The sequence below is a fragment of the Micromys minutus genome, assembly GCF_963924665.1.
Source record: "Micromys minutus genome assembly, chromosome: 26".
In the NCBI taxonomy this organism is placed as follows: domain Eukaryota; kingdom Metazoa; phylum Chordata; class Mammalia; order Rodentia; family Muridae; genus Micromys; species Micromys minutus.
Window position 1 is genome coordinate 24,355,463 of NC_137961.1, and position 21,028 is coordinate 24,376,490.

Sequence of the window (21,028 nt, forward strand, 5' to 3'; positions counted from 1 at the left end):
TTGTAAGTACTTTATATTTTATTTCAAATACTGCAGTTCATATTTCTGAAATGTTCAATGCCTTATATCTCTAGATGAATAAAAGGGAGCGTTTTTGCATTTTAAAAGTGGGCTTCTGAGCATGAGATACAGCAGTAGTAATTTCCTGCAAAAGGAAAAAAGGTGGGGGAGGGGAGGGAGAAAAGATAAAGGAAACACTCATGGAGATCAGGCTTCAGGAAGGTTCCTCTATAGCAACCTGTGGCCTGCCTACAAACCTTAATTAGTTTGAGAGATCATGATATAGAGGCTCTTCATACAGGACAGGAGTGGGAGCTCTCTGTGGAGAAATAGAGCAAGCCTTTGTATCAGGTAATTTAAAGAGCAGCAACAGGCTAACACATAGACAAGAGAGGGTGTAGCATGTGGTGTGGTTCTCAGCAGAGCAGCAGGCCCCTAATGAGGCCCAGTAGTGGATAGCAGCTGGTAAACTTGGGCTCAAAATAGGAGGCTCTGAGGGCCTTTATTTGCTAACAAAAGACTGCAAATTGCTCAAAGGCCCAAGTAGGCAATGAGAACATGTTCATATGGTGAGCCAGTATATAAATTTTCAAAACAAATATTACAATATATGAATTTACATTGCAATGAGAATCAGAAGAGTTCTGTGATTGTCGACATTTTGGTAAGAATGGGTACAGAAATTGGCTATTAAATTTTGTATAAGAAATTCACCACCTGCTCTTCCGTCCATTCTGGGGCTCCCAGACTAAAATGCATGCAGCGTGTGTTGCAGCCATTTGTACAACCATGCCTTACACTGCCTGCAACCCCGGGACACTGGAAGTTAAAGCATGGTGTGTTTTGTAAAGTAGTACAGAATTTATTATGCATGGGAAAATTGCTCCCTAAGCTGCCCAACGATAAACTAATAGCATGACAAGTCATAAAAGTCACAGGAAAAGCTCAAGTCTCGTGGGTTAACAGAAGACCTAGAGTGGTCTAGGTTTTAGGGACTGATCCTAAATACACAATGCACATTCTTTCTGTGCTCTGCACAGACTGTGTTTTAGCAGAAAGCATTCTCCTTAGTAACTGTACTGTCGGGACAGCACAAGCAGGAATTCCCGAGAGAAAACACACAGATGGATGGATACTAATCTACTTGGTTACACTGAAATTTTCTACTCATTCCTTCCCAGAACTACTTTAAGCAATCCCTATAATTTGTTTTGATAACTCCTGTCTCCTGAGAAATTGTTTTCCAGTTTTATTGAGGTCTAACTGATAAATACAAATCTGGTGTCTTCTCAACACACAATGGGATGCACATGTATTTTGAAGCGACTACCACAGTCACACCGGTTGCCACATCTATTACTACACACTGTACCATTTTTGTAAAATCCCTATTGTAAGTCACAAATATGCTGTGTGTGTTCTTTTAAGTGAAAGTGGTGAAATTCTTAAACCATTACAGATTCTAGGTTCTTTTTTAAAGACCCAGTCCTAAACACACACGTCAGAGGACATGCAGGCTTTGTTCTTTGTGCTGTAATAATTAGAACCACTCATGTAATTGTAGAGGAAACTCCTAAGCATTTCCTGGCACAGATATTATTTGTAAGGCTTTGTTATTGATTTCAATTTTCGAGCCACCTTAATTGTAACTCCATTATTTATAATGTATAGGTACTTCTTACATGGTCCCCAAATTCCCAACCAACATTTCATTCTTCATCCAATATTTTCCAGACCTTCATAGACAATACTCGATCCTTCTGTAACCATAGTCCTCACCAGCCTTAGCCACCTTAGCTATTCATCATTTCTGAAACAACAGCACCTGCCTGGCATCTCCAGCTTATGGATGTTTCACACCTGTATCTCTACTACCTCATTCTTTGGCCAGTGGCTTGCCATGATCCCTTCACTTGAAAACTACAAGCAGTGTTGAACTTCAAACTGGGTTCCCAGCTATCCTGGAGTTACATTTGAATCAGAAATTTTCCCAAAAGTCTGTGCGTCACAGCCAGGCTTGTCGCTGGCCTGTGGCATTGTTGAGAGATGGTGAGAATTTTTAAGGAGGTTAGATCTTTTGGGGAATGCCTGAGAAAGGGGATAGAATGGCCGGGGGCTCCCTCCTCCTCTCGAGTTTGCTTCCCTGCTGCCATGATATAAGTGATCTCCTACAAAGTAAACGTGTACCATGATGTGTACGACACTGCTTCAGGCCTAAGGCAACGGGACTGTGTCTAAGAACTGAAACATCTGAAGCTGGGAGACAAGATACATCTTCTCTACATTTAAATCTATTGTCTTCAGTGTTATAATACAACAAAAGAAAGATAAGTAATACACTGACAAAAGCCCACAGGTCTCCTTAGGCAAGCTCTGCCTCTCTCATGAGGTCTGCTTCAATCGTGGGTCTTTTTTTTCATACTTTTTTTTTAACTGATGCACATGTGTCTTGATATCAAACTAAATTTTAGAGATAAAATAATTATTTGCTACCATTCAAGTAATAAAAAACATTTATCAAGGACTCTAAATGAAGAAAGTATGGTACTATGACCTTTTGTAGTACAAATGTGCAAATTTGAAATATAAATTAACCCACATCCTAGATATATCTTCCTTTATTGGGATGATTTATGCTACCTCTTGTGTATTATAAAGAAAACCATATTGATCTAGCAATAATAAATCCTTTCACTTCACTCACGATACACCCTTCATTTCTTTCCCCCTTGACTCAGCAATAAAGTCATTGAACTTTATTCATGGTTGCCAGTATTTTGAGTAGCAGCCTCGCTGGAGAGTTTCTCATCAGTCACTGGTGAACTGGCTAAAGGTTTGATTGATGGAGAATGTAAGCAGTAATTAGCCTGGCGAAGAGGGCAAAGACATGTGCCTCTTCCTTGCACTCACTACATGTCTCTACCCAGACAGAGGCTGCCTCGCTCCATTTAAGTCCTGATGTCCATGAAACAAGCAGAGCGGAGCATCCTAACCCAAGAACAGCTTGCCTCCTGAGCAATGTAGAAAGAAGCTCATCTTGCAAATCAGGAAATTTGGTTTTAGCCACCATTGTCCATAACTCATACTATACACATCTGAAATCCCAGTCTCTGAAAACAAACTGGTGCATTATCTGTGTCAGCAAATGCCTGTAAAAGTGAGCAAGCGACGCCAGCCCCCACCATTCCCTCTCCCTCCCACAGGCTCTGAAATCCTGATGAGCTAAGCCCATCAAAAGTCCCCGGTGTATGATGCTTGTTCAATTACAAAGTCTATTCAACTTAATTATGGATCATAATGAAAATACCTGCCTCAGGCTAGAAGAGTGGTCTAGTCTGAGGTAAGAAAATAGGAACTACTAGGCAGGGGCCGAGCAGAACACCAGGCAGCCAGGGTTGGTGGCCTTAGGGGTCAGCCATTTGTCACAAGCTTCAGTTGGTGAGCTTCTGGCAGAATTGCCTAACCCCTGGTAATCCACACTTTAGCTCCCCTACTGACAGATGGAGCCCAAAGTTAAAATATTCTCAGACTTTGATAAAGAATTTAATCTCTAACAAAATTATTTTTTTTTATTATTAGAAGTTGCATTCACACAGAAAAGTGACCATTTCTAAGATAGGCTTTGCACAACAGTTGTGGCCTTTTTATTTTTCATTTTTATTGGATATTCTCTGTATTTACATTTCAAATGTTACCCTCTCCCCTGACTCCCAGTCCCTACTCCACTTCCTCCCAAGAAGGTGCTCCCTCTCCCATCACCCTCTCCCACTTCAGCACCTTGGCCTTCTCCTACACTGGGAAAATGTACCTTCACTGGAGCAAATGTCTCTTCTCCCATTGATGCCAGACAATGCTATTCTCTGCTACATATGCAACTGGAGCCATGGGTCTCTCCATATGTACTCATTGGTTGGTGTTTTAGTCCCTGGGAGCTCTGGAAGATGTGGTTGATTAATAATGTTGTTCTTCCCAGGTGGCTGCTTTCAGCTCCTTCCGTCCTCTCTCTAACTCCTTCATTGGGGTCCCTGTGTTCAGTCTGATGGTTAGATGCAAGCATCCTCATCTGTATCAGTATGGCTCTGTCTGAGCCTCTGAGGAGGCATCCATATCAGGCTCCTGTCAGCAAGTACTTCTTGGTATTAGCAATAGTAACTGGGTTGGTGGCTGCATATGGGATGGATCCCCAGGTGAGACAGTCTCTAGATGATCTTTTCTCCAATTCCTGCTCCTCTATTTGTCCCTTTATATCTTCCTGTGAGTGTTTTGTTCTCCCTTCTAAGTAGGACTGAGGCATCCACATTCTTACCCTCTGCCTTTTTGGGCTTCATATGGTCTGTAAATTGTTTCTTGGGTACTCCAAGGTTTCTGGGCTACTTATCCACTTATCAGTGAGTGCATACCATGTATATTCTTTTGTGAATGTGTTACCTCACTCAGGATGATAGCTTCTAGTTTCATTTGCCTAGGAATTTCATGAAGTCTTTTTTAATAGCTGAATAGTACTCCTTTGTGTAAATGTACCACAATTTCTGTATCCATTTCTCTGTTGAAGGACATTTGGGTTATTTCCAGCTTCTAGCTATTATAAATAAAACTGCTATGAACATGGTGGAACATGTGTCCTTGTTATATGTTGGAGCTTCTTTTGTGTATATGCCCGGGGGTGGTATAACTGGGTACTCAGGTAGTACTGTGTCCAGTTTTCTGAGGAACCACCACACTGATTTCCAGAGTGGTTGTACCAGCTTGCAATCCCACCAACAGTGGAAGAGTGTTCCTTTTTCTCCACATCCTCACCAGCATCTGCTGTCACCTGAGCTTTTGATCTTAGCCATTCTGACTGGTGTGAGGTGGAATCTCAGGGTTGTTTTGGTTTGCATTTCCCTGATGACTAAGGATGTTAAACATTTCTTTAGATGCCTCTCAGCCATTCCATATTCCTCAGTTGAGAATTCTTTGTTTAGCTCTGTACCCCATTTTTAAATAGGATTATTTGATTCTCTGAAGTCTAACTTCTTGAGTTCTTTGTATCTCTTGGATATTAGCCCTCTATCAAATGTAAGATTGCTAAAGATCCTTTACCAATCTCTTGGTTGTTGTTTTTTCCTTTGACAGTGTTCTTTGCCTTACAGAAACTTTACAATTTTATGATGTCCCATTTGTGGATTCTTGACCTTAGAGTGTAAGTCATTGGTGTTCTGTAAAATTTTTCCCCTGTGCCTATGTGTTCTAAGCCCTTCCCCACTCTCTGTTCTATCAATTTCAGTGTACCTGGTGGAGTTTCAGTGTGTGAGGTCTTTGATCCACTTGGGCTTGAGCTTTGTACAAGGAGATAAGAATGGCTCGATTTGCATTCTTCTGTGTGCTGACTGCCAGTTGAACCAGGATATCCCAACACTAAGGAGTGTGACTGCAGAGTAATCAGCATCTAGCCCAGTATCCTTTTTGGAAATACTTGCTTTGCTCACACTGCCACTTACACTTGAAAATCGCACTATTAATCAGACTTTCCTGTCATGTCAGAGTTCCCTTCTGTTCATGACAACATCACAGTTGTGTCAGTTCTCCTTTGCCAGTGGGCACAGGGCAAAAGGAAGCTCTCTGGATCATTCAATAACATGCTTCCAGCATCGAAGACAGTGTCTGTCCACAAGAAAGACACCTGTGAAACTATGGTTAAACTGTGCAAATGCTATCTCTGCACTCTCATCGGGATATCTCCGCACAGCATGTGACAGCGCTTTCTGCATGCTTCACAGCTTGCTATCTAATCAGAGCCATCGTCACATAAAGTACAGCTTACAGAGGAAAATGGGAACGTATCCCAAGAAACTGGAGGACTTCACCAGCCCCACTTTCAGCGTGCCCTGTGTGACACTTTGAGATGACAGGATCACTTTCCTCCTTCCCAGGTCCTAGCATAAAGGCTGGCACTCTTCAGAAAGTTACTCATCTGAGCCAAGTCACTCTGCAAACAGGATCCAGGGATGCTGCTGTTCCTGCCATCCTTACCGGCAAAGGCCTTACTTCTGCTGCACCAAAATATCCACAGCTCACCCTTTTCTCTAAGTAGAAAATCATTTGTTTATTATTTTAGAACATTTTTATTTATTCCTTGACAGTTTTATATGTGCACTCGGTACATCATTATTATACCAACCCTACTTCCTTCCTCTTATCCCCCAACACTTTTCATGTCTTCTTATAGTTTTATAGGTCACTGAAATCAATTTGTGCTCCCGGTAGCACATGAGTGTGAGGACATCCACCTGAATATGGGCAACCTACCAGCAGCCACACTCCTGAAGAAAACTGGCTCTCCCTTCTCCAATAGGCAATTGCCAACTGATAACTCCTCAGCTAAGAAGGGCACATCACAACCCCTCCCCCATGCATGCCAACATGACGATTGACTTGTCTTGCATAGGTATCCATGGCTTCTATGAGCTCATGAGTATAATGGCCATGTCATACCCAGAAGATTCTGTTTCATGCACTCCTCCCAACCCCCCTGTCTTACATTCTTTACACCCCTGATTTTGTGGTGTTTCCTGAGCCTTGTCAGGGTGGGGCAGTGCTTGTTTCTCACTTATTCCAGCCTCAAGTCAGTGTCTCTGGAAATGTTTCCCTGGCTTTCCTCGCCGGTTATCTTTATCTCTGATGAAACGCTAGACTGTATCATCACCTACCTCCCTGTATTTACATGATCCACTTGTCTGTCTGTCTCCCTTTGTATAATTCACGTTAAAAGATCAGGTAAACATGTCATCTCCGTTTCCTCATTCTTAGCCAAATGTCGGACAAAGAGCAGTTGTTCATAAACTTGTGATAAACTTGATCAGAGCGAACAGCCCTTTGGATAGGACAGAAAGGGTGGCACTGTGACAATACCTCTGCAGGGCAGAAGCAGCGAGGAGACTGTAGTGAGCCAGAGCCAGGCAGAAGGCACAATGGAGCAGACAGTGGCCCTGTCATTCTTGTGCAACTGAGGACATAATTTCCGTCCAGCAGAAGCTAAATATCGTACCACCAACTTAGAGCAATCCTTGGACAATCAAGGGTTAACAAGAGATCTGTGTAAGGCAATGTGATCACCTAGATCACGACATGATTATGTTCTGAAAAGAAATTGAAGTGTTCACCCTAAATTTAGTCATTTTTTTGTGTGTCACAAAGAGAAAGAGCCCGAGTTAAAATAAAAATACAAAAGCATTCTTTTGACCATGAATCCCTAAAGGTATTAATATACAAGGATAACTTGTAGCTTTCAAGGTTAAATAAGCCTTGTAAGCACCACATCCAATGCAGAGGGGCAGGATCTTTACTGCAGGATTTCTCAAAGACCTGATTAGATTGATACGCATTATGAGTTCCCAGATAATAGTATCTGATGTAGCATTTTGCCAGCACATTTGACTACAAACCTCTACTTCATCGAATATACTTTGGCAAGCCCCGGCTAAATCCTGAGATCCAGATGGTTATTGTAGGAGTTCATTGCAAAGACACTAGTCCTGGAAAGTGACCATGCACTGGCTTCTCGGCTCTCTGTGCCCTTAATGTCACACAGTCATGCAGGCATGGTGTACTTCCAACTCCCCCAGGAACTTCCTATGTAAAGGGAGGGGACCAAGGTAAAACAACTATACCCAAGAAGTCAGCATCCTTGGGTACCAGAAATGGACAACTAACTGCAGCATGTCAGCACACTGATATGTGTCACAAATTTCCAATACCTGTGGTAGGCATGGCTGTGTCAGAAAGGCCTCACATGGGAAGTATAAGATGGACACCAAGAGTGTTAGGGAATACAGATTTTGTTGAAAGAGTTATCAGTGCCAGGGGCAGACAGACAAATGAAAAACAGCAAGTCGGGGTGTTGGAGAGAGTTTGGGCCTCAGCACTGGAGATAGCGTAGTGGGGACTCTTATTTATTCTAAAAGTTCATAAAATTTTCAAATTCCATTTCTCAAAAGTTTCAGATACAACCATTGGGTTCAATGTCCTAATCTACGTCAAGCTTCAAGGTAGAAGGTTGTTCTGGAAGCAGGGAAGAGAAAGACAGAGAAAACTAGGAAGATACAGAAAATGAAGTAGGCTGCATTTGCCACTAACATCAACCACATTTATACAAATGACTCTGCCCCCATGCCCCCATTCAACCTGCCTCAGGACAAGGCCACTCTGGAGGCCACTAGGGGAATTTAACTGTGCTCATGGCACCCTCTGGGCAGGTGCTGGACCCCAGGGATTGGGAAGTATGGACAATTTGCTCTAGGGGTGGGTAAGTGTAGTCTGAGATGAAGGAGAAGCTGGGGCTGGTTCTGGAGAACAGCCAGGAGCTATGGACTGGTGACAGCTTCTAGCCTGGAGCCAGGGGAAAGTGGAACTCCAGCTTAGCTCAGCAGAGGCAGGCAGCAAGCACAGAGGGGCCTTCTACAGCAGATTAGGCTACAGCCCTGCAGTCAAAGATCTTCTGCATGTTCCCCGTGGCGGTGGTAGATGAAAAAGACAGTCTATGTTTATCCATATCATTTATTCGCTGTTCATTGTGAAAAATAGATGCGAGTTATACTGTATACCACCACTTCTCCAGGTGGTCCAGAGATTAAATAACTTTTGCAGGGAAAAATGTCTGAGAAGGGAAGATTATAGGCTAAGCCGTCGGGGCCTCTAGGAACCTCATTAGCATGGAGAACTCTGTTCTGGATCTATATGACCACAGGTCATGTTTCCTTATGTGAAGAGTGTGGCATGTGTTCCATCCAGGCCAGGAATCTGGCAGATAGTGGGGAGTCACCTAAGTCTCAGGTGTGTGCCCATCAAGTCTCTGGGTCTCAACCCATGACATTCCACAAACAAATGCAGAGACAGCGTTCCCTTTTCCTGTCTCAAAGGAGAATGCCAGAGTCATCAAGTAAAATGTGCTTAGTACCAGAACCTGTGTATTCTTAAATGTAACCATAGTAACTAATACCCCTCTCATCCCTACACCTAAAAATGAGTCTGACAACTTTGTTTATAAAAAGAATTTTTGTCTTGGCATAGTGGTACATGCCTTTAATCCTAGCACTCAGAAGGCAGAGGCATGTGTATCTCTGTGAGTTCCAGGCCAGCCTGGTCTATAAGAGTGAGTTCAAATACAACCAAAGATACACAGTGAGAACCTTCTGGAAGGAAGGAAGGAAGGAAGGAAGGAAGGAAGGAAGGAAGGAAGGAAGGAAAAAAGGAAGGAAGGAAAAAAGGAAGGAAGGAAGGTAGGAAACAAAAAAGAGAGAAGAGAAAAAGAAAAAGAAAAGAAAATTTGTGGGGGTCTTCTCTGATGTTTGAGGGGAAGGGTTGTTTCTGTACCTGACAGGTTCTTGTGTAGCCCAGGGTGGGTTGGAATTCACTAAGTAGTCAAATAATCAAGGATAACCTTGAATTCCAGACCCTCCTGCCTCTCATCCTCCTCCTCCTCTTCTTTCTTTCTCCTCCTTCTTCTTTTTTAAAATGTTGTTTTATGTTTATGGAAGTTATATACACTTGTGCACCTCATATAAGTCTGGTGCCTGTGGAGACTAGAAGAGGGAATCAGGTCCTACAGAACTGAAGTTATACATAGTTAATAAACTATCAATGGGTGATAAGAATCAAGCATAGGACCTCTGGAAGGGCAGGCAGTGCTCTTAAGTGCTGAACCACATCTCTAGCTCCTGCCTCTACTCCTAAGGGTTCAGATTATAGCATGTACCACCATGCCTGGCTAGGCAGTTACTTAAGATAATAGCAATATGTAAAACATCTCATTTAAAATCTTTGTGTGTGTGTGTGTGTGTGTGTGTGTGTGTGTGTGTGTGTGTGTGTGCACGTGCGCGCACTTCAACTGCTGTTTATTGACATTCAGGTGGGCACTATAGCAACAGGCCTGGAGACGCTGCAGAAGACAAGGTAGAGAGTGGAGTGTCTGCAGTGACAGCAGTGGACACACAAGGAGGAGGGGGAGGCCAAAGCTGTTGGGGAAACAAGTCAGGGCCAGGGCCAAGTCATCTACACGGAACCCTGTGCCCCACGCCCTCAGCCCCTACTCTTGTCTCCTGACTCCAGGATAGGGCTGGGAATTCTCTGGACACCTTTCTACAAGAGCAAAGTACACAGAAATGCTGCTGCCCTTTTGTGATAGGTTTTCTATCCTGCGTTTCTTCTTCACCCCTGGCTCTGGTAAGGCCATGAAAAATAACTGAAAATAACTGAGCTCTATTTCAAGTTTCAGAGGCATTGATTTTTCCCTGGTGTCCCAGCCCACCAGCGCCCCACCATGGCCCATAGGGAGCACTACAAGCATTGCTGGCTTAATGGAAAGGATAAGGGAGGGAAAGGGACAGGGCTAGAAGGGGGGAGGGGAGGCTCCAGAGGATCATCAAGGTATAGGCACTACATTCATGGCGTTGGTGAAGCCAGATTCAGGGCACCACCCAGTCAGCACAGTGACATCTCCCTTCTTGAAGAAGCCTCGGGCCTTGCCAACATTCATGGCCGAGTTTACACGAAACATCCTCGGCCCAGGCATCCTGTACAGCATCCTTGTACGTCACAGCAATAATAGGAGCCCGAGGGCGGTACCCGGCCACTTGGTGAGCACTCCCGCCAGACTTGGTGAGCACACCAATAGCGTCACTGCAGCACTAGAAGGAGGCCTCCAAGGCGATGGTGGCAGCTTCTGTCAAGTAGCTGGTAGTGGGCGCCAGGTGGTAGATGTCAGCCTCTCTGCCTCTTGGGCAATCAGGTGGTGCATGGGAACAGCCTCCAACAGGACGTTCCATCTAGGACTGCTTTGACCACAGCACTGCCTTCAGCATAGGTGGGGCGTGGCTTCTTGATCATGCTCTCTAGCATCTGTGTGGCACGGTTGGCAGGCTTCCCAGCTCGGTTGCATTGTCCAATCATCATCTTCTGAGCCAGGGAGACCTTCTCTGCGGAATCTCAATGCCCGAATCACAACGAGCCACCATGATCCCATCAGTCGCCTCCAAAATCTCATCAAACCTGCGGACACCTTCACGGTTCTCGATTTTGCTGATGGTCCTGATGTTCTTGCCCTTCTCTCCCTGGACCTTCCTAACTTCGTGCACGTCGGCTGCCTTGCGGATGGAAGATGCAAACACCCATGTCCACATCCTTCCTGCTCCACCCCAAACTTCAGGTCCTGGCTGTCCTTTTCTGATGCGGTGGAGAGGTCCCGGCAGCTCCAGGCAGGTTTACGCCCTTCTTGCTGCCCAGGGAACCACCATTCTCCACCTCTGTCTCCAGAGATGACATTCTCCTTCCCCTGCAGAGAGAGGAGCCCATCATCCACGTAAGCTTGCTGCCCACCTCTACCACCTTGTAGATGTTCTTACATTCCAGCCACAGGATGTTCTCGTCACACTTCGCCATGTAGGCGTTGTCCAGGGTGATCTTTAGAGTGGCTCCCTTCTTCAGCTCCACCTCTGCAGTGACGCTGCCCTTGATGAGTCCAGTCCGAATCTCAGGCCCCGTTGTGTCCAGAGCCACCGCAACAGGACGGTAGAGGATGGGATCAGATACAAAGCTCTCTGCGGCTGCACGGACATTCTTGATGGTCTCTGCATGGTACTCACGGGTTCCATGAGAGAAATTCAGCCGAGCCACATTCATCCCAGACTTAATCATCTCTTTCAGCATCTCCACAGACCGGGAAGCAGGGCCAGTGATACAAATGATGCCAGTGTGGCGGACTGTGACAAGCCATGTCCAGGCAGCACGTGTTCCAGGAAGATGTCAGCCAAGACTGCACGGAGCTGCTGGGTCTGTTGAAAGCAGTCCCTGCTTCGCTGTGCGGTTTCGGCATGGTTCCTGAGATCCTTGGGCGGACTTCGGATCGTCTTGCTTAGTCTTTGAACCTGGCTGCAAATTATATCTTTTGAGCAATATAATTTTAAAAGCAATAAAATTCTCTCTCTCTCTCTCTCTCTCTCTCTCTCTCTCTCTCTCTCTCTCTCTCTCTCTCTTGTGTGTGTGTGTGTGTGTGTGCATGAATGCACTTGTGGTGTTTGTGTGCATGTACATATATGTACATATTATTGTTAAAACATTGTAGTATGGTTGTCTTTCTTAAGAAACCTGCACACACACATTAGAATGCTTTGGTTCTTTTCTCAACAGTGTTTGTCTCTCTGAATTCCTGTGCTTGAATCTGGAGTGTATAATAGCATTTACCTCTGCTTAGCATGCTTACTGTTTTCTCTATTCTAACCCACATTAGGAAAAGCAAATGACACTGAACCTGGCTTGGGTTTTCAAAACTGCAAAGTCCCCTCCCAGTGATACACTTCCTCCAACAAGACCAGACCTCCTCCAGTAAGGCCCCCCTCTCTCAAGTACATGACTAAGCATTCAAAGATATGAGTCTATGGGGCCATTCTAAGTCAAAAATACCATAATGAGCCAGGCTGGCCTTCACCTAGCAGCCTTGCCTCCGCTTCCAGAACAGGTGGGATTACAGGCCTATGTCACTGGACCCAACCAAGAATCTTGCTTTGCTTGACTAGAAGTCCCAAGTTTGGGGGCCTGGAGGGACTTGGCAGATTACGGGAGCCAGTACTGGGCTATCTCTCCTCACTGTCACAGCATTCTGGCCATCCTGTACTTGGGTAGAAGATTAGTAACTGAAAGAAGCATAAGGCATGGATTACTGAGAACCATAAACATGCTTTATTCTACTTAAATCTTTCATTTCCCATGAAGTGGGATCAATTCTCGATATTGACCCAGGAAGAAAATTTGCTACAAAACTACATCCAGGCAAGCCAAAGTTAGATGCAGTGTAACAAGACATGATGCTAAGACATTGTGTAAGTAATGTCTTAACCACATTCTACAAGCACATTCCTAAGATCCAAGCAACATTTGTCTTCTAAGTAGTTCCTCGGATCTATCAGAAGTACTCAACTCTTTTCCAACCAAGTTACAATTTTAAACTGGTCTTCAGATAAAAATAATCAGCTTGCCCAACTACACTTCTTTTTAACAATTAATTTTAAGAGATTACAGAAGACATAGTGTACCAACCCCCCCATCCCCCAGAATTACAAAATATCACCCATCTCCGGAGGAAAGACAGCACATACTTGTCATTCTGATATTCCTTCTTGTCTCCTGGGTATGAACCAGTATCTACTGCTGAAGTCAGCTCAAGAGGCCTTTTGTTTGCTTGTCTCTGCTAAAGGCAAGTCCAGAGGGCCTAGATATATAAATGTATCTCACACTCAGAAGGAGGCCCTCTGGCTTTTTGTGCCCATGGATATATGCAAAGAAGCCTAAGTAAGTGTGGGGAAACAATACTGGAGATCTGAATTTACCATAAGGTAAGACCTAAGGCAGATTTTTCCTGGTTTTCCAAAGACAGTTGGAATAGCCGTTTAGCCAGAGGGTTTCCTGGGATATATTCTCCATTGTATGCACACAACTGAGACAGTAGAAGCACAAAGAGGTGTCTCCTTACGTGCCAAATCCTGTTCTGTTCACTACTCTCCTCAGAAACCGTGGAGTGGGGGGATTGCTGTAAAATATTTCTAGAGCTCACACATGTTCAGTGGCTACCAGTCTCCACCCTCGGTACAAAAGCAGGCAGCTGGATAAATGTCAGCCAAGACTTTGCTTTAAAGCTGTGTCTTTGCTAGCGCCACCTAAAAACACAAATCTCTCTAATCCTCTGTGAAATAGCTGGCAGTATCTTTCTGGATATAGTGGGGGCAGGAGGAGCTGATGAAGGAAGAAGCCGTGGGAATGGTTCCCATCTGAGTAGATCAGCTCCACTCTCAAGCACAGAGCAAGGCGCTTTCTGTTGCTCACATTGCAAACAGAGGACAGAACGTTTTGTAAACACTCAGACTTAGCAAGAAAATGTTTATAATATTTGCGCTGTCACCGTGGGTGGGAAAAGGAATGCTCAGTTGGCCAGGGCTTGTTATAAAGGCATTGTAATCTGAATTTATATTCCAGCCACAGAGTAGAGGCTGGACATTGGAGGTGTCCTGTATGCCTGGAAGGCCAGGGTGACAGAGACAAGTTAGTCCCACCTGGCATTTGACCTGCCAACCCAGCTGAAATGGGTTCAATGAGAGACAGAGGAAATCTCTAATCTGCACACAGACATTTAGGGTGTACACTCATGTGCATGTACCACATACACACACACACACACACACACACACACACACACACACACACACCAGAGTTATAATATTAGAACAAATGATGGTAAGCAGAAAGAGCATTTTCTCAAAATGGCTTCCATACAGAAAACAAGCTGAGTGGTGACATCACTGTTGGAGAGCTGCACAGGGCCCTGCATCCCATTTTTTCCACTATATTTATAAAACACTCTGTAAACAAATGTTTTGGTTATTTTATATTTGGACATTTTGTTCATTTTTTTCTTTGAGAACTATGGCATGGCTTTAAGTGGCATCTGAACAATGTACATTTTAAACCTTCTATCTAAACTCTGAAATACATCTCAAGGCTTGGGGGGGGGGCTAGTGCACAGCTGTAATCTGTTGAGGTTGGGGTTGAGGCAGGAACATGAAGAGGGAGAGGCCACCATGTAGTACGCTGGAAGACAAAGAGAGTGTAGAAAGTGATGGAGGGGTAAGGAGGCAGAAAGAATGAAGGAAAATAATGTGATTAAAACAGGAACCTAGACCTCGGAGTTTATTGTTATAAACCAGTTTTTAGCACACACCTAAGGAGTAATGTTAGCCCTCTACCTTTTCAGAGAAGTTTGCAAAAGAATTCAGGAAGGTTTTGTGTAACAAAATTTTGAATACTTTTAGCAATATGAATTTGAGTCACCTTTTTTTGCTGTGGAAGAACTGAGAATCACTCACTGTTCTCAGAGGCAAACATTCCCAAGAGTGTCCCCCTTCTTTTGGGGTTCCACTGTTATAAACTGAGAAGCAAAAGCATTTCAGCCTGTTCTTAGCATATGTTTAATCATAAGGGAAACCTCCCACCTTTCCCTATTTCTCCCAGCTCACATATATGCATTTGCACACTGTAAATGCAATGTCATCTTCCCACTGGTACCACTCATCAAGGTGAAAGTTATTAATGCTAAAGCCTTTTTCAAGCTAGTTCCATTCATGCCATTCAATTTAATGATATAAAAACCAATACTATCTTGTAGCCCAACGACCAAAATAATGTGACTTTGTTGGCAGTTAATGATACAAAATTCAAAATTAACTCTTAAAGTAATAGTTGGAGAATATACAATACTTCAGAGAAATGGCTGCAGGGATTTCACCTTACACGTTGAAATAATAAAATGAGCAAAATATTTTCAAAAGCAGACTAGGGAAACCCTCAATACAGCAACTTAAAGAACAATGAAGGACGCTGGGGTAATGAAACAGCTGCTAGGAGTGCACACTGCTCTGGCAGAGAACTTAAGTTCAATTTCCAATACCCATGCCAAGAAGCTCACAGCTGTCCATCAAGGAAATCTGATGTCTCTGACTTCATTGAGCACACACATGTACATATTCACTATACATAGTTAAAATAAGGAGTTGGACATGGTGGTCTATGCTTTTAATCCCAGCACTGGGGAGGAAGATGCAGGGAGATAATTTAAGGCTAGCCCCCTCTACAGAGTGAGTCCCAGGACAGCAAGGACTACACAGAGAAACTCTGGCTTGAAAAACCAAAAAATAAATAAATAAAATGTGAAGTAAAATTAAGTAGACTGGAGAGATGGCTCAGTAATTAAGAGTACTGGCTACTATTCCAGAGGCGCCTGGTTTGATTCCCAACACTTACAGGATCACTCACAGCCATCTGTAACTCAAGCCCCAGTAGATCCCAAACCCTCAACTAGCTTCACCAAGCACTAGAAAAAAAAAAAACATGATGCCCAGACATCCATGCAGGCAAAGTACTCATACACATACAAAGTGAATATTTTTAATTTAAAAGAAAATTGTCTATTCAACTAGCCAACCAAGCAAAAGGCAAAATAAAAACAAACCAAGGCTTTCAAAAACCACATGTATGAAGGCCTATTGCATGTATACATAAAAATTTCAAAAGGAAATCTGCTATGTGATAACATTGGGGGGGGTAGACATGATAGCACATCCCTACAGAGCATTCAGGAAGGACAATGAAGATTTCTAAACCAGATCCTAGGATCGGGCCCAGCATGTTCGTCTAGCCCCTTTCTTTCTCCCAGGCTTGATCCTAGTTGAGCAGCCTGTGTAGAACCCAATCTGATAAGCTGACCTGTTGTACACCACACTGTCCCCGGATCTGTTCTGAGCTGTACTTCAAGGGTGTTGGGCTTGTCTGAGTTGTCCTTGCCAGGTACTGTTGTCATTGCACATCTTCAGTGTTTGCCCACTCTGATCGTCACCTTCCCTACACAGAACAGGTGTTGGTTTTATATCCTGTGATTTGCAATAACAGTTGCAATACCTGTGGTGGATCTCAAAATCTAGACTTGACTCTGGTTGTGTATCCTATGTGCTGATCCTGTCTAGTGAATCAGCTGGATTCTAGCCCACCTGCACCATACCCAATAAACGGTAACCCAGTACCCACATCTGGGGGCAGACCCAGACTGCTGAGCTTTTGGACCCTAACTTGCCTGCACCATACCCAAGCCCAATTATTTAGGCATCATTGTAACCCGTTAAAGGGAACCAATGCTTCCTTCTGGCTAACTCGTGTATATACATGGTAAAGAAGTATGCATGCAAGCCAACCACCCATACATATAAAATAAAATAATTTACTTTAAAAAAAAAAGACATGTACAGCTTTCTAGCCCACAGTGAGGGCCGGGTTTCTTCAATTAAAAGGCACAGAAAATATCTTCAACAAAATCATAGAAAAAAAACTTCCCTACCCTTAAGAACAAGATGACCATAAACATAAAAGAAACCTACAGAACTCCAAATAAATTGGACCAGGAAAGAAATTCTTCATGACACATTTTAGTCAAAAGAACAAATGTTCAAAAAAAGAAAGAATACTAAAAGCTGTAAGGGAAAAGAGACATTAAACATATAAAGACAGACAAATCAGAATCACACCAGACTTTTTAACAGAGACTATGGAAGCTAGAAGATCCTGGACAGACATTATACAGACTATAAAAAAAAAAGAAATGCCAGCCCAGATTACTATATCCAGAAAAACTCTCAATTACAATAGAAGAAGAGATCAAGATATTCCAGGACAAAACCAAATTTACAAAGTATCTGACCACAAATCCAGCCCTACAAAAGATAATTGGTAGAAAACACAACACAAGGAGGGAAAGTACACCCTAGGAAAAGAAAAAGAATAACTATGCAAGAAAACCAAAAGAAGAAATACACACAAACATAATTCTACCTCTAACAACAAAAATAGCAGGAAACAACAATCACTATTCCTTAATACCTGTTAACATCAATGGATGCAATTCCGCAATAAAGAGACATAGACTCTCAGACTGGATACATAAACAAGATGCAGCATTTTACTGCATACAGCAAACTCATCTCAGAGACAAAGACAGACACTATCTTAGAGTAAAAGGCTGTGGGGAAAAAAACCTTTCAAGCAAATGGCTCCAGAAAACAAGCTGGAGTAGCCATTCTAATATCAAATAAAATATATTTTCAACTAAAAATTATCAAAAGAGATAAGGAAAGACACTTTTTACTCATCAGAAGAAAAATCTATCTGGATGAATTCTCAATTCTGAACATCTATGCTCCAAATACAAGAGCACCCACATTCTTAAAAGAAACCCTACTAAAGTTAAAAGCATATATTGCACCACTCACAATAATAGGGGAAGGCTTCAACACCCCACTCTCATCAATGGACAGATCATGGAAGCAGAGACAGAATAGAGACACAGTGAAACTATCAGAGGTTATGATCCAATTGGAATTAACAGACATCTACAGAACATTTCATCCTAAAACAGAAGAATATACTTTCTTCTCAGCACCTCACATCACCTTTTCCAAAATTGACCATAAAGTCGGGCACAAAGCAAGCCTCAGCAGATATAAGAAGAGTGAAATACTCCCATGCATCATATCAGATCACCATAGACTAAGGCTGCTCTTTAATAACAACAAAGACAACAAAAAGCCCACATACACATGGAGCTGAACAATGTGCTACTCAAAAATAACATGCTCAAAGAAGAAAGATAGAAATTAAGGATTTTCTAGAATTTAATGAAAGTGAAAGCACAACATACCCAAACCTATGAGATGCAATGAAAGCAGAAAACTCATTGCTCTGAGTGCCTCGAAAAAGAAACTGAAAAGAGCATACACTATCAGCTTGACAGCACAGCTGAAAGCTCTAGAGCAAAAAGAAGCAGAAACACCCAAGAAGAGTAGACGGCAGGAAATAATCAAACTCAGAGCAGAAATGAACCAAGAAAACATTAAAAAAAAAAAAAAAAAAAAAAAAAAAAAAACATGCAAAGAATCAACAAAACCAGGAGCTGTTTTTTTTTTCTTTTAAAAAAATTAACAAGATAGATAAACCCTTAGCCAGACTAACTAGAGGGCACAAAAAGAGTATCCAAATTAACAAAATCAGAAATGAGAGGGGAGATATAACAACAGAAACTAATGAAATTAAAGATATCATCAAATTCCTACTACAAAAGCCTATACAGAATAAAACTAAAAAATCTAGAGGAAATGGACAAATTGCTAGAAAGTACCAGATACCAAAGTAAAATCAGGACCAGATAAACCATCTAAACAATCCCATAACACCTAAAGAAATAGAAGCAGTTATCAAAAGCCTCCCAAACCAAAAAAAAAAAAAAAAAAAAAAAAAAAAAAAAAAAAAAAAATACCAGAACCAGATGGGTTCAGTGCAGAATTTTATCAAACATTTATTGATGACCTAATACCAATACTCTCCAAACTATTCCACAAAATAGAGTCATATGGAACACTATACAACTCATTCTTCAAAGCCACAATAACTCTCATTCCTAAACCACACAAAGTCCTTACAAGGAAAGAGAACTTCAGACCAATATCCCTCATGAACATTGATGCAAAAATACTCAATAAAATTTTTGAAAGCTGAATCCAAGAAGACATCAAAACAATCATTCACCATGATCAAGTAAGATTCATCCCTGGGATGCAGGGATGGTTCAAAATCCAGAAATCCATCAACATAATCTATCATATAAACAAACTCAAAGAAAACAAAACACATGATCATCTCACTACATGCTGAGAAAGCTTTGGCAAAATTCATCACCCCTTCATGTTAAAAGTCTTGGAAAGAACAGAAGTCTAAAGCTCATATCTAAACAGTAAAATCAATATAAAGCAAACCAGTATGTACTTTAGGCTCATTGTAACTAGTAAGTTTTCAAACCTTTAAAAAAAATCAAGCACTGACAAAAAATATATTCATATAGTTTTATGCAAAAAAAATGGTTTTAAAATCTGTATGTTTAGCTCAGTTTTTTAAATAAAGTTGTTTAATTTAAAAAAAAAAAAAGAAGACATGTTGAACCAGCTCAATAAACTTAAAAAGAATAGCAATAAATGCCTGAATTTTGACCAAGAAAATATAAACATAAAGAAGACAATCCAAAGAAGATAGAAATATTAAAGAGAACTGATTCAAACTAAAATGAAGATAGAAGTGGAATTCAATAACTCATTAGAAAACTCAGGGGAAGCCAGGCATAGATGGTGCATGCTCTTAATCTCAGCACTCAGGGGACAAAGGCAGGTGGATCTCTAGAATTGGAGGCTAGCCTGGTCTACATAGCAAGTTCCACAACAGCCAGGCTACTCAGAAAAGACTTATCTCAAAACTGAAACAAAACAAAAAGAAACAAAGAACAAAAGAAAAAAACAAACAAACAAACAAACTCAGGAAAATTCTTAAGAGTAAAAGGGGTCAAATAAAAGATGAACTATCAAGGCTTAAATGTAATGTCAAGGAACTAGACCAAACAAGAAAAGAATACAAAAGAATTTTACAAATGCAAACATAAAAGAAAAGCGTTTAGATATTTGGAGACTTGGTAAAAAGAAAGAAAATTCTGTTAGAATATCAGAGATTTACCAATAGAAACTTCAAATGTTTTGTGCTCACAGAAATTAACTTAGCTACTGGTCAGGCCAATGGCAATTCCATGTCCAAGTCTGAAAAGTAGAGGAGGTCTAGAAGCCACATATGGTACAAAGGAACTGGAAATATCTGATACCTCCATTGACTCTTCTTTCACAACAGCCTCCAATCAAGCAAGGGAAGCTCCCAAGTCTAAATAATCAGTGATTTCTAGAGGATAGGGAAATTGATAAGGTTTGTGTTATCAAGCTATAGTTAAGGACTGAGTTACAAGCCTACCAAAGAAACTATACTACACATCTGAAAACATGACCAAACTCATAATAGGAAAGAACTTCACCTAAGAAGCAACATGGTACTTAAATGAGTTTAGGACACCAAGTTTATGGAGAGATAGGCAAAAGCTGACTCTGGAAGAATAATGTTCAGCAAGACAGCTACTTGGTCTAAATCCACAGTATCCTTCTCCCCGCAGAAGTGGGCTCAGGTGGAGAAGAGTCAGCATAACAGTGAAGGGCGTCAGTGGTTCTAACCATGACCATATTAAATGAAGAAAGGCAACAGAATATCTATTAACATTTGGAAATTGCTACATATTAGTACAAAGAAATAGTGTGGGGGGGGGTGTTGCTATGCCTCAGCAGTTCTTTTGAAATATTCATAGCTATTCTTCATCTCTTTCTAAGCTGTGTTAACTCTGTCTCTTCTGTCCCATTCAGCTCTTGAAAGAAAATGAATGGCTGTGGAAATAGCTCAGTAGGTAATGTACCTACTGTTCAAGCATGAAGAACTGAGTTCAGATCTTCTGCACCATGTAAAAAGCCAAGCATAGGATGCATTCCTGTAAACAATCCTGAGGAGGCCAAGAGCTCACTGGAAGATCCCTGGAGCACACTAGCCA

General features: G+C 42.1%; 1 pseudogene across 1 annotated transcript; it reads right to left on the reverse strand.

Annotated features, from left to right (window-relative positions):
• Positions 1–10,399: 10,399 nt before the first annotated feature.
• Positions 10,400–11,848, reverse strand: LOC308437424 (pyruvate kinase PKM-like; annotated as a pseudogene). The gene has a single exon. The product of its transcript is annotated as a pyruvate kinase PKM-like (transcript).
• Between the last annotated feature and the right edge of the window lie 9,180 nt (positions 11,849–21,028).